The 14,676-nt window shown below is 43.0% G+C and overlaps 1 pseudogene; it reads right to left on the bottom strand.

The window, feature by feature from the left end:
- Positions 1-14,676, bottom strand: part of LOC135508824 (hydrocephalus-inducing protein-like) — a 108,636-nt pseudogene that overhangs the window by 26,707 nt on the left and 67,253 nt on the right.

Genomic DNA, 14,676 nt, shown 5'->3' with positions numbered 1-14,676 from the left:
TTTAGAGAAATGCAATCATCAAATATTGTAAGAGCTTTCATTGGCTGTTTAGATGCCCCATTTATTTATCCTACGGTTCTAACTTGTACAGGGAGAACACTATAAGAACGGCACATGTTCTGAAATCTGTCGCTGTACATCTCTAAAGTGCTGAACAAATAGTTCTATTGACTCTGTCCGTCCCAGCTCGCTCATTAATGTCTTCATCGAAATTACAGATTGCCTCTTATCTGCTTGTCGTCCCCTTATGCCATAGTTTGTACATCTCAACAGTCAGTAGAAACCAGCTATCATCTATGTTTTTTTAAAGGCAGTAAATGAGGCTGAATGAACTGTTTCGCTGCCAGACAAGGCTCCGCTGATAGCCAGGTGTAGCAGTGGTAAGGTGTTGGGACTGCTGTTGGGACTCTGCTGTTGGGACAGCTTTACCAGGCAGTGTCAGAGGAAGGCCCTAAAAATTGTCAAAGACTCCAGCCGCCCTAGTCATAGACTGTTCTCTCTGCTACCACACGGCAAGCAATACTGGAGCGCCAAGTCTAGGTCCAAGAGGCTTCTAAACAGCTTTTACCTCCAAGCCATAAGACTCCTGAACACCTAATCAAATGACTACTCAGACTATTTGCATTGACCCCCCCCCCCTCTTTTACACCGCTGCTACTCTCTGTTGTTATTATCTATTCATAGTCACTTTAATAATTCTACCGCCCTGGGTACCGCCCTGTATATAGTCTCGCAATTGTTATTTTACTGCTGCTCTTTAATGACTTGTTACTTTTATTTCTTATTCTTATCTGTGTGTGTGTATCTATATATATATATAACTTCATTGTTGGTTAGGGGCTTGTCAGTAAGCATTTCACTGTTGTATTCGGTGCATGTGACTAATACGATTCAATTTATGTAGGCGCTAACAGTTTGTAGGCACCGTTTGTCACCGTTAAAGTGCAAATAATGTATTGTTTAGTGTTGTTTGTAGTGGCTTGCTGGCATGTGTAACCGATGTGATATGGTTAGCGGGGTGCGCGCTAATAGCGTTTCAATCGGTGACGTCACTCGCTCCGAGGCCTTGAAGTAGTTGTTCTCCTTGCTCTGCAAGGGCTGCGTCTTTTGTGGAGCAATGGGTAACAATGCTTTGTGGGTGTCAGTTGTTGGTGTGTGCAGAGGGTCCCTAATTTGAGCCCAGATAGGGGCGAGGAGAGGGATGGAAGCTAAACTGTTAACCATGCATCCCATATTTTTTTGTTTGCCCCACCAAGATTTACATGCTAAAATCAACACTGATTATTGGTTACTAGAATCTTGGTCAAAGCTTTTGTGCTCTGCCAGAACCATTGCCATCTCCACATCTGTTACGGTTTTCTAGGTGTGAAGGAGAGTCGGACCAAAATGCGACGTGTAGATTACGATCCATGCTTAATGAACTGAAGAAACGCAAATCAAAATACAAACACTACAAAAACAATGAACGTAACGAAAACCGAAACAGCCTAATACTGGTGCAAACTAATACACGACAGACAAAAGGACACTAAGGACATAAGGACAATCACCCACTAAAGACTCAAAGAAAATGACTGCCTAAATATGGTTCCCAATCAGAGACAACGATAAACACCTGCCTCTGATTGAGAACCACTTCAGACAGCCATAGACTTATCTAGAACACCCCACTAAGCTACAATCCCAATACAAAACACACCACATACAAAAACCCATGCCACACCCTGGCCTGACCAAATAAATGAAGAAAAACACAAAATTCTTAGACCAGGGCGTGACAACATCATAAATCAGGAACAAACTGGTGCAGAAGTGTACAGTGTAATTTGCTTAGGAGGTAGGAGATAATCACTGAGATCCAGCTTCACAGAGCATGCAAAGCACTTCTGACATTGGAGCTGTAGAACATCGAAAAAACACAATGTCTCAACCCAGCCACTGATCTGCTGCACAATGAATGCCTTCAATGAACAAATGACTGATGTGAGGTCTAATTTTTCAAGCACTATGAAATGTGTGTCATTGGGCATGGATTGCTGCACCATGATTGTAGAAACTTATGAGATGATTTCCATGCACTAAGGCTTCCATGAACTTGCACCGATGCTTGTTTCTGTTATGTAAAGTGTGAGCAGAGAGGCAGTAAGTTTTAGGCTGTGGATGATTGGTGATTGGTGTTGCATACTGTACCTTCTCCACTAAGAAGTTGAGCTGCTGGGAGGAGATGTCCAAGACAGATGATGAGCTTCTTCCCACTCTGGTGACCTAGCATGGCGTGACACACCAGCCTCTCTCAACACCACCTGGGTTAGAAACACAGGTATTCAGTACAGACATTCAGTTAGCTCAAGACAACATTTATACCGTTATATGCAATTCTGCACTGAAGCTCAGATTTTGACCTTGTGTAGGTATAAATGTGACAGTTTCCTATAACTACCCAACAGAAATAAAGCCCTGTCCTGCCCTGCCAAAGCTTTTCTGAGATACAGCCATGCTCTGCTTTGCTTGGGATTTCCTGAAATACAATCCTACAATTGCCATTCAAAGATATAGGGGATCAGCAGAGGTTGCAGTGGCATGGGCTTACCTCTGGTTCTCGCTTCTTTCCTTCTCCTGTTCACCATTCAATCAATAAGGACTCAAGGAGAAATGCATCCCAGTAATACCCCAGAGAGGAAGTCAATACCCAGTCCTGTGCAGTGTGACTATGGTCAGATGAAGGGGCTTTAAACACCTTTATCTCTGTAGTATTCAACCTTGAGCCCCCTGTGTCATTATCTGAAATGCTAGCTAAGAGTGCACTTACTGTAATTCACATTTGTCCAAATGTTAGCGAATATCAATAACCAGCTGTGAATACTATTATTAAACACTGATAATGGTACACTAAAATGAACTGGTTTGGCTGAACATAAAAACGAATCAATAAAGTTAGTCCAATGAGGTGAAACATCCACGATTCGTTTTGCGAATGAAATTGAATAATTTATTCAAAGTCCAACAACTGTGGGTGCTGACGAAGACCAACACAGTCGGTGTCAACATTTTTTCACTCGTAACACATAATAAATTATCCAATATGCACAGACTGTCATTGACAAACAAGGACTGTTTCGTTTTGCGAATAAAATTGAATAATTTATTCAAAGTCCAACAACTGTGGGTGCTGATGAAGACCAATGCAGTCGGTGTTGACATTTTTTCCCTCATTACACATAACTTGTCATTGACGAACAAAGACTGGTAACACAGGTAGCCCAATTCTGATCTTTTTCTCACTATTTGGTCTTCTGACCAATCAGATCAGCTCTGAAAAATATTTGAAAAGATGTGATTGGTCAGAAGACCAATATGTTGAAAAATTATCAGAATTGTTCTGGCTGTGTAAAGGCAGCCATTTCTGTGGCTTGAGGGAGTGTATCAAATCAAATGTTATTTGTCACATGCACCGAATACAACATGTGTTGTATTACCGTGAAATGCTTACTTACACGCCCTTAACCAACAATTCTGTTTTAAGAAAATGGAGTTAATAAAATATCTAGTAAAATAAATGAAAAAGTAACATAATAAAATAACAATAATGAGGCTACATTTTGTATAGACTGCGGGTACTGGTACCGAGTCAATGTGGGGGGTACAGATTAGTCAAGGTAATTTCTACATGTTGGTAGGGGTAAAGTGACTATGCATTAATAATAAACAGCAAGTAGCAGCATGTGTAAAAACAAAGGGGTGGGGGTGTCAATGCAAATAGTCCGGGTTGCCATTTGATTAATTGTTCAGCAGTTGTATGGCTTGGGGGTAGAAGCTGTTGAGGAGCCTTTTAGACCTAGACCTTGCGCTCTGATACCGCTTGCCATGCATTAGCAGAGAGAACAGTCTATGACTGGAGTCTTTGACCGTTTTTTTTGGGCCTTCCTCTGACACCGTCTAGTATATAGGTCCTGGATGGCAGGAAGCTTGGCCCCAGTGATGTACTGGGCTGTTCACACTACCCTCTGTAGTGCCTTACGGTCGGATGCCGAGCAGTTGTAATACCAGGTCGTGATGCAACCGGTCAGGATGCTCTCAAAGTTGCAGCTGTATAACTTTTTGAGGATCTGGGGACCCATGCCGAATCTTTTCAGTCTCCTGAGGGGGAAAAGGCGTTGTCGTGCCCTCTTCACAATTTTCTTGGTGTGTTTTGACCATGATAGTTTGTAACTTGAAACTCAGCTCCACTAGAGCCCCGTCGATGTGAATGGGGGTGTGTTCGGCCCTCCTTTTCCTGTAGTCCACGATCATCTCCTTTGTCTTGCTCACATTGAGGGAGAGGTCGTTTTCCTGGCACCACACTGCCAGGTCTCTGACCTCCTCCCTATAGGCTCTCATCGCTGTGTCGTCAGCAAACTTAATGATGGTGTTGGAGTTATGCTTGGCCACTTATTAGTGGATGAGCGGGGAGTACAAGAGGGGACAAAGTACGCACCCCCGAGGGGCCCCCGTGTCGAGGATCAGCGTGGCAGATCTGTTGCCTACCCTCACCACCTGGGGGCACTACCCTCACCACCGTCTGTCAGGAAGTTCAGGATCCAGTTGCAGAGGGAAGTGTTTAGTCCCATGGTCCTTAGGTTATTGATGAGCTGTGTGGGTACTATGGTGTTGAACACTGAGCTGTAGTCAATGAAAAGCATTCTCACATAGGTGTTCCTTTTGTCCATGTGGGAAAGGGCAGTATTAAGTGCAATTGAGATTGCGTCATCTGTGGATCTGTTGGAACGGTATGCGAATTGGAATGGGTCTAGAGTTTCCGGGGTGATGGTGTTGATGTGAGCCATAACCAGCCTTTCGAAGTGTGTTATGGGGCGTAGTCATTTAGGCAGGTTACCTTTGCTTTCTTGGGCACAGGGACTATGTTGGTCTGCTTGAAACATGTAGGTAATTAAGAGACTTTGTCAGGAAGAGTTTGAAATGTCAGTGAAAACACTTGCCAGTTGGTTCGCGCATGCTCTAAGTACACATCCTGTTAATCCGTCTGGCCCGAAGCCTTGTGAATGTTAACCTGTTTAAAAGGTCTTGCTCACATTGGCTATGGAGAGCGTGATAACCCAGTCGTCCGGAACAGCTGGTGCTCTCATGATTCTATGTTTCTAGATCTCAACTTACTATCTTGTGTCTGACAGAGGACTATTTGCCACCATTGTCACATGTTCCCACCTTGGGAGAGTCAGAGAATATCTCCAGCAACATGTCAGCAGTGTGTCTTGTGGCGAGCTCCATGCGTATGGGATGCAGTCTGAAGAACGGCCCATCTACAGCTGGGGGAACCAGGGAGTTGCAACTCTTTTCCTCCCTGGTTGTGTTGGTGGGCGTGGGGGCCTCTGGAGGTACCCCTCTGTGTTCCAGTATAGCTGGTGGGAGGGCTGACCTCAGTTGGTCACTCTAAAACAGTACTGATATGGACCAGAGCTGGGGAGCAGAGGACAGAAAACAAGCTTTCAGGGAAATAATTGAATGACTGGTGGATTTGAATGGGATTTGAATGACTGATTTGATTGAATATGTAAAGTATGCACATATGTACACACTCCCTGCCTGCACCTGAAATGTGCCGCCAGGTCCAGACTGGGGACAAAAGGACGGTTGGTGACAATGGTAGTGTCCTTGCCATTGGCAGAGAGAAGGATGGTGTGTTTCATTATCCTGGATGGAGAGGTACAGCTTGTCCTGGAAGTGCACCCTCTGCAACCACTATGGTTATTATTGGACCCTGCTGGTTATCTAACGTTTAAAAATCTTGAATAACAATCTGGCCTTAAATGCTCATATACTCTAAAAATCTCCACCAGGCACAGACGAGAAGAAGAAGACTGGCCACCCTCAGAGCCTGGTTCCTCTCTAGGTTTCTTCCTAGGTTCCTGCCTTTTCTAGGGAGTTTATCTTAGCCACCGTGCTTCTACATCTGCACTGCTTGCTGCTTGGGGTTTTAGGCCGGGTTTCTGTATAGCACTTTGTGACATCTGCTGATGCAAAAAGGGCTTTATAAATGCATTTGATTGGTTGTCATCTAGGTGAGGGACCAGCCTCAGCTCCAGCTTCCCCTGGGGTGGAACCTCTCTCTCACTGGGCTCCACCCGCCACCTGCTGCAAACCTGGGAGAAAACACTGGCCTTCTGTTACATAGGTGTTTACATCTGATGTAGTAAAAGACATAGAATCACTACGTAATAGGTATAGTACTGCCAGTTTAACCATACTGTATAATACCGTAAGACAAAACACAGAATACATAATACAATTTAGCAGACGCTCTTATCCGGAGTGACTTAGTCGTAAGTGCATACATGTTCATACTGGCTCCCAGTGTGAATCGAACCGACAACCCTGGCATTGCAAGTGCCAAGCTCTTCAAACTGAGCCACATGGGACCAAATTCAATCTACCTGTATAATGTATGATAGATTCATTGAGGGCTTTGTAAGAGTATGTCTGTGATGTTCAATAAACATTCTCAGGTTAGTCAAACATCCAGGAGGTTGGCCAAAGGTAACAACAGGCAGTGAACCCTTTTATTTTTGGGCCCATGAAGATCATGTGTTCTATAAAATTCTGTGTTTGGGCCATTCTTACAGAGGGTCTGAGTGCTTTCGATTAACCAAGAAATAAAATAAGGGCACCACACACGAAGCAATTTGACTCCTTTATCAGAACCTTATCTGTCTCTTGGACCAAGCACTGTTTAATAATGAGAGATGTTGTTGTGATATCAGGTCCGGGCTCCCTCCAGTCTCTTCCCTACTAATACTGTCTTATTTGTGGGCCTTTTGGGAGCCTGGTGGAGGCAGAGGAAGGCTGCAGTGGGGAAGCTCACTACTCGTCTATCAGTTTTACAGAGAGTGTGAAGCTGCTAATTGAAGCAATCACAGACAGGCTGGGGTTTTATCAGATCCAGGGCCCAAAAGCTGTGTTGCTATAGATACCAGGATTGATACAGAGGATTCAGCCTGCTTTCGCCCTATTAGATGTACTGTACAATCTAATTCAGCTTGAAAACAGAATCTTCATCTAAAGAAAAAAAGCAGAAGAATTCCCCATTCTATACTACTCCATTCTAGATTTCTGATTGATTTAGATTCAACAAGGAAATAATCTAAAAAGGAAACAGACATTCATCTTCTCTACCACTACATCTTCAGCCTTGTTCACATCAGCAGATAAGACCAAAGTGCACCAGTAGCTCTCAATATATCTTAACTATTAGCTGAAAGAGGATTTAAAATCAATTTTCCATGCAGCAGCTTCCTGATTGATTTGTTGCACATAAAGTTTTAATGGGGATTTTCAGATTGAATCCAGCGCTGTGACACTGGAGTAGGCTCTCTGATTGATAATACTTTATTTTCTCACCACCACACTGGAGGGCTCATCCAACTACCTGGATGCTTCCATGAACTAAGCATGATCATCACATTTGACTGCCATCATGGTCTTCTTCAGAACCACAACCAACCAAAGACATTAATGAGCTCCGTGTATGTAGGGGAAAGCTGATGGCAGAGAGGCACAGGCACTACACTTCTGTAACAAACTCTCTAGTCTACAAGGGCAGAAAGAGTCACTTTTTTACAACTTCCTTGCGCTGACATTGGCTATGCAATGAGTTGGATTTAATTGGAGTTTCAGTGTGTGTTCGAGTGTGGAGGGGACCTTATTGAACAGAGCATGGTCTGCTGGCAACAGGAGATGCTCTTGATGTTACAAGCAGTCATGTAGAACCAACCGATCATGGATCATAGCTCCTGATTAATCACCATCAACAACATTATCACCAGCTGAACTTTATGGCTACTGGAAGTTACTGAGTCACGCAGACTTCTTTGCTCTCAATAAATGTCTGATACTTTAGAGGGATTAATCATAGGCCCCAATGTCTGTTGGATATCGGTATCTTGTTCATCTGTACATTAACTTGAAGATATAAGTATATTCTGCTACCCTGTGAGACAGAAGTAAGGCAGATTTCTATGTCTAGTCAAAGGAACATGTGTAGTCACATTTCATATATTCTAATATAGACTCTGTACAGTGTACTTCATTCTCACTTGTAGATCAAAGTGGGATGTCAGCTCATTACAGAAGGCCTTGCAGAGAAAGGGGAGTAAACGACAATTGAGGCATTCAGCCACTACACCGCACATAAAAGACACACGGTAACCATCCATGTGAGCGGTGTGTGACTTTGGGATTCATCTGAGAGTCATAGATCACTTTCTCAGGCTTTATGTGCCATCTCTGGTGAGAGCTAAGCTGCTGGTCGATACAAAGGTGATCATGGAGGGGTATGAAGAACAAGCCAGCTGAAATGTCAATAATCAGATCAGACTTGCATTACAGAAGTTTAATAAAATGTATGGCTTTGAACCATGGCATGTCAAGGAGGTTTAAAATGAAAACCACTGTAGAACTCAGTAGCTAAGACCCCAAATAGTAGATTTGATAGGGCCATCATACAATACAATAGACACTGCTCAAAAAAATAAAGGGAACACTTAAACAACACAATGTAACTCCAAGTCAATCACACTTCCGTGAAATCAAACTGTCCACTTAGGAAGCAACACTGATTGACAATAAATTACACATGCTGTTGTGCAAATGGAATAGACAACAGGTGGAAATTATAGGCAATTAGCAAGGCACCCCCAATAAAGGAGTGGTTCTGCAGGTGGAGACCACAGACCACTTCTCAGTTCCTATGCTTCCTGGCTGATGTTTTGGTCACTTTTGAATGCTGGCGGTGCTTTCACTCTAGTGGTAGCATGAGACGGAATCTACAACCCACACAAGGGGCTCAGGTAGTGCAGCTCATCCAGGATGGCACATCACGCGAGCTGTGGCAAGAAGGTTTGCTGTGTCTGTCTGCGTAGTGTCCAGAGCATGGCGGCGCTACCAGTAGACAGGCCAGTACATCAGGAGACGGGGAGGAGGGCGTAGGAGGGCAACAACCCAGCAGCAGGACCGCTACCTCCGCCTTTGTGCAAGGAGGAGCAGGAGGAGCACTGCCAGAGCCCTACAAAATGACCTCCAGTAGACCACACATGTGCATGTGCCCTCCATGTGCTAGCCTGACTGTCATTAGGTACCGAGATGAGATCCTTAGACCCCTTGTGAGACCATATGCTGGTGCGGTTGGCCCTGGGTTCTTCCTAATGCAAGACAATGCTAGACCTCATGTGGCTGGAGTGTGTCAGCAGATCCTGCAAGAGGAAGGCATTGATACTATGGGCTGGCCCACCCGTTCCCCAGACCTGAATCCAATTGAGCACATCTGGGACATGTCTCGCTCCATCCATGCCCAGGTGTTATAGGGAGGTCATACAGGCAAGTGGAGGCCACACACACTACTGAGCCTCATTTTGACATGTTGGATCAGCTTGTAGTGTGATTTTCCACTTTAAATTTGAGTGTGACTCCAAATCCAGACCTCCGTGGGTTGATAAATTTGATTTCCATTGATAATTTTTGTGTGATTTTATTGTCAGCACATTCAACTATGTAAAGAAAAAAGTATTTAATAAGAATATGTCATTCATTCAGATCTAGGATGTGTTATTTTTAGTGTTCCCTTTATTTTTTTGACCAGTGTACTTTATTGTCCATTTACATGCAAACTCATTCTGTGACGTCAGCACACAAATGCACAAACTCAACACAATATATTACATGCAGTATGGAAAAATGCAAAGTTCGTACACACAAATTTACATCTCCACAAATTGAAAGTCGCTGCGGCCTACTGTCCAACTGTTCAGCAGCCCGATGGTCGATGGAGTGAAACATGCTCTTATTCTTACTGAACAGTGCGACCGTTAATCTCCTTCCGGAGTGCAGCAGCTCAAAACATTGGGCAAGAATATACTAATGGTAAAATATAAATTGAAAGTAAGCTTTGTTTTTAAATGGTTTACATTCTTTTGCCATCAAGTTTTGAGCGACTCTGTCATTCTAGAAGAATGACCATCGATTGATGCTTGAAAATGCTTAGTAAAAATCCTGCCTTATCAACGCACAGCTCTTTAGCCTTAGAGTTGAAAAGAGTGTCAGAATTATTTCCTCAGCACTGCACTTTAAAGATTTAAGTGCAATACAAGACAGTGTGTGTGTGTGTGTGTGTGTGTGTGTGTGTGTGTGTGTGTGTGTGTGTGTGTGTGTGTGTGTGTGTGTGTGTGTGTGTGTGTGTGTGTGTGTGTGTGTGTGTGTCCCAGCATAGCAGGGTACCAATCTCTAGATTGTTTTGCACCAAAGGGATTCAAGGCAGCGCTGGTTAATGTGAGAGGCATGAAACAGAAATAGAAACAGAGGGAAGAACACTATGCACAGTGCATTAATTAATATTATACAACGGGTGTGTCTAATCCTGAATGCTGATTGGTTTAAAGCACATTCCAGCCGGTGTCTATTCCACAAGATACCACTGGCTAAATCTATGACTTTAAAATGCCTATTTACTCTGTTCCATCTGACTACGCAATCCACTGTCTCATCAGCCCAGCCAGGCAATTTATAAACTTGATCTCCACTATGAAAAGCATCTAGATATTATCTCCCATTTCTTTTAGACTAACATTTAGTTTTCAACAGCAGAGATTTGTATAAACCTTGTTGTCTGTCTCTCTGACATTTGCAACATTGTTTCAATATTCAAATTCGATCTCCAGCTGTCCCATAGTAATGAACGTGTAAGGGTCGGGAGTCGGAACGAGGCAGGCATAATTTCTCAGCCAGCCGAAATCATGAACCAGCTGGCATAATTTTTATGTATATATACAAAGAAATGTCAATTGAAAAAAGGTAAAACAAAACAAAGCAGCTAGTTTGCAGTCTTTACAGCTTCAGTATTTGAAGTGATTGTGTTAGCTGTGTTGTTGGTTAGCTCTTCTGAACAACAGTGCCCTGACGAGAGCACATTTTCTATGCCAGGCGAAATCACGCCTCATTAGCTGACTGTTATGGATGTATCCAAATAAACGTCACTAGAAAACAGCTTAAACAAATGCAAATGCAGCTACTGTTGCTATTCTTTTTTACATTTGATGTGACTGTAAGTTAGATGTAGTTAGCTAACTAGCAAGCAAGGAATAAGAACGTTGCCAGCCGGCATGGCAATGGAACATTTAGTATGAACGACTGGGTCATGTCCATAGATACAGAACAAATGACCAACCAGCTTGAGTAGCAACCCTAGATTTGTGTCAGGAATATATCTTGTGGAATGATGAAATAGTATGAATAAATTAATCAGAATAAAAAAAAAAAATGAAAATATGTCAATCATTATTTTAATATGTTGGTAACCCGTATAAAAGTGATAATGCCTTCGAAGCCGGTGTTTGGAGGATATATTGGCATGGTTTGCCATGCTACAGTTACCCTAACCCTAATATTGGCACCCTTGCCAATATATCCTCCAAACACCGGCTACTCGGACATTATCACTTAAACACAATGTACATTGTACATGTCTAATAGAATAAACCCACTTTTACTCTGTTAGTACACACAATCTAAAATACTGGAGGCTAAGGCAGAGTAAACAAAGCCCCATCTTTAGCGAAAATTGTGCATAGTTAGATAATTGAAGATGATGAAATGATTCTTGTCATGCTTCTAATTTGTGCCTATTGGTCAAGACTGAAAATGTAGGAGGACAGATGGAGCATGGTAATAAAAGAAGGGCCATGGAGCAAATATAAAGGTCTGATGAGCTGTTACTGGGGATTGGATTGCACTGGCAGCCTGATATCTAGAAAGCTAACAAAGCATTGAACAAATTAACTAATTAATTGCACACTCAATTAGGTTAGGCATTAATCAGAGGCAGCATGTAGACAGAAAATGAGCACGCAGGGAAACAGAGCTAAAGGTTGAAGAGATAGTTTACCCTTGGAAGAAAGAGAGAGAATTTGACCCACCATTTGTGCCACAAAGTGGGCTGGTATCAGGGACTGGTTTGAGAGCTGCGATGTTCTGGAGACATCGGTCAGAACCGGTATGCTACCAAAGTCTACCTCTGTGGTCATCACATGGACAACCGCACCCTCCCCAATGCAGGACAGAAGCAGGTTCTATGGAATTAGAAGACTTTAGATGAACCAGGGGTATAAATGCAAGTCTACACACACATACTGCTAGTAGCAGTGTCTATCCTACATCTAGGAGATATAAGAAAGACCCATATTTAACAAACAAAAAATTGTCACTCAACTATTTCCATATATATACAGTACTTCCGTAATTTTTTAAAACTGGTACCGGGCTACCTTCAGACGAGTCTTGTGAGACTTGTGGGCATCTCGCCTTTCAATAGATATTAGTGTCAGTGTGAAGGTAGCGTGTGAAACGGACGCTACAGAGAGGAGTTGGAAGATCGGCTGTACCGTCTTCTGACGAGTCCCGTAACGCTTGTGGGTTTCGTAGAGCAAAACAGAGAACACATCATGTTCGTGAGAATCATCTTTTCCATGGAGTGGTCATATTAGTTTGTTGGCCAAATCGTTCTGACACTACAGACATTTTCATGAGAATTTTTAGGATGTCTCATGTTCTGACAAACACCGCTGTAGCTTGGGCAGTCTGCAATTGGCAGATGTCATGGAGATGCAGCCCATACAACAACAAAAAACAGATATCTCTATTTCAAACAGATATCTCTATTTCAAGCAGATATCTCTATTTCAAACAGACATCACTATTTTAAACAGATGGATTTTGGTGGGGATTTTTGCATTATGCTAATTTGATTTTCTGGTGGGCGCTGACATCGACTCTAGGGGATCATCTGCTCTGAATGAGGTGCTTTAAAATGAGTGCCCTCTGACCAAAAATCAGGATATTTGCTGTAAGAGGTGTATTTTGACCCTGGGTGTCGATCTCTAACCTGGCATTGATGGGTAGGGCCAGCACCTCCTCTCCCACTCCTTGTGCATCCAACACTAGAGCCAGGCTGTAGCGCTGCACACTGTTGGAGCACAGATAGAGGTACACAGCATATATAGACAGACAAGCATAGCCATGGCATTGGCATCTCTGTGAAGCATATTCCCAGTTCACACTGATTCACAGACTTTTGCCTAGTTATCAAATCACAACATTTTCCAATCATGCTTCCATTTTGGTCTTCTTTACACTTTCTGTATTACATACACAAGAAGCCTACTACGCTACCTTCTAACACCTGTCAAGGCTGTCATCAGAGGAAGACACTACACTGAGAGTACACTGCATGTTCCACGGTGTCTGTATCTGGGGAGATTTCTGCACCACCCATGAATAACTTCCAATACTGTGAAAGGTTAACCAAAGCCCATTTCCTCTGCTAGGTGAGAGCTTACCTCCCTCTAGCATATTTGACTCCCTCTGACCTCTTCTATATATTCTGCTCTTGTAAGAGAACTCATTAGAGCCCAGGAGTGCCGTTGTGCGGTCATTGGGCTGGAGAGCGAAGCAGAGTTTTCCAGACAGCCAAAGGAAGGCAGCAGACATGAGACACCCTATACAAAGGGTCCAAGACAGCTGCACAGATTCCCCTGATCTGCCCGCCGCAGCGCCTGACAGCTCTCAGTGATGGGAAAAGACCAAACAGTCTCCTATTGATAGGAAAAGTCCAGCATATGACAGATACACTTAGTAACCAGAGGCAGCCAGAGCAAGCTGATGTAATAATCTAAGCTCTGCAGAGCCACAGGGAGAAAGGCATCTTCCTAGGCATTTATCTGCAACAGATTCTTTCAATATTCAACTCCACTGCTGAATACAATTAAGGTCTGTCCCCTTCAGTGCCAATCATTGATTGAAGCCGTTGTGATTAGAGGGAATTAATTTAATGATTAGGTTATTCAAAATCTCAAATGAAAAATCTACAACACACAATATAGCACTAAATTGGAAAACAAACTGACTCATCATGATCCACCAGTCCATAATTAATAGCAGAGTTAAATGATAATCTTCTACAGTGAGCACATAAGCACTTTTTCATTGGAATAATGTTCACATACTGTATGTTTTCAGATAATGCTTAATATCTATAACAAGTAGAAAATGGAGGTAACTTCCTGGTCATGCTCCCCGCTAATTTCACACACCTGGATGTCAACAAGTCCCTGAGGACGCATGGTTCCTGAGGTGGGTGTCAGAGTGAACACAGTGGGCCGGTTCTGTCAAACTGAGGTCTGAAACCTAGGAGGTACTGGTGATGCTGGTAGGCCCACTGCCATCCCTTGGAACCCTCAGCCCAAAGATCATAGCGACGTGTCATTCAGACTGCAGGTCAGTGTGTGAGGGAAACCTGGAAGTGAGGAGGAATAAGGAATGAAACATAGAGCAAGCAATGTTACGGTTCTAAAGATTAGGGCAAAATAAAGTCCAAACAGTGTTAACTGACATACAGCTACAATGCCAGAGAGCAACTCATTCTAAAGAGGTTACTTTGTCTGTCTTCTTTAAAAAGGTCTGGTTTGCGTAAGGGAAATAAACAGTCAGATGGAAAGGGTGTCATAGCATACTTATTATCTGTCTGCAAAGAACTTTGCTGTTATTGATCACAAGAGAAACGTGAGTTCTACCCTAGTTGATTCCGTGTTTAGGATTATTCCACAGTAAGCCATACACAAGTCATATTGGAGATAGATA

This window comes from Oncorhynchus masou, chromosome 22, assembly GCF_036934945.1.
Source record: "Oncorhynchus masou masou isolate Uvic2021 chromosome 22, UVic_Omas_1.1, whole genome shotgun sequence".
NCBI lineage: Eukaryota > Metazoa > Chordata > Actinopteri > Salmoniformes > Salmonidae > Oncorhynchus > Oncorhynchus masou.
This window is presented reverse-complemented; position numbering and strand designations above follow the sequence as displayed.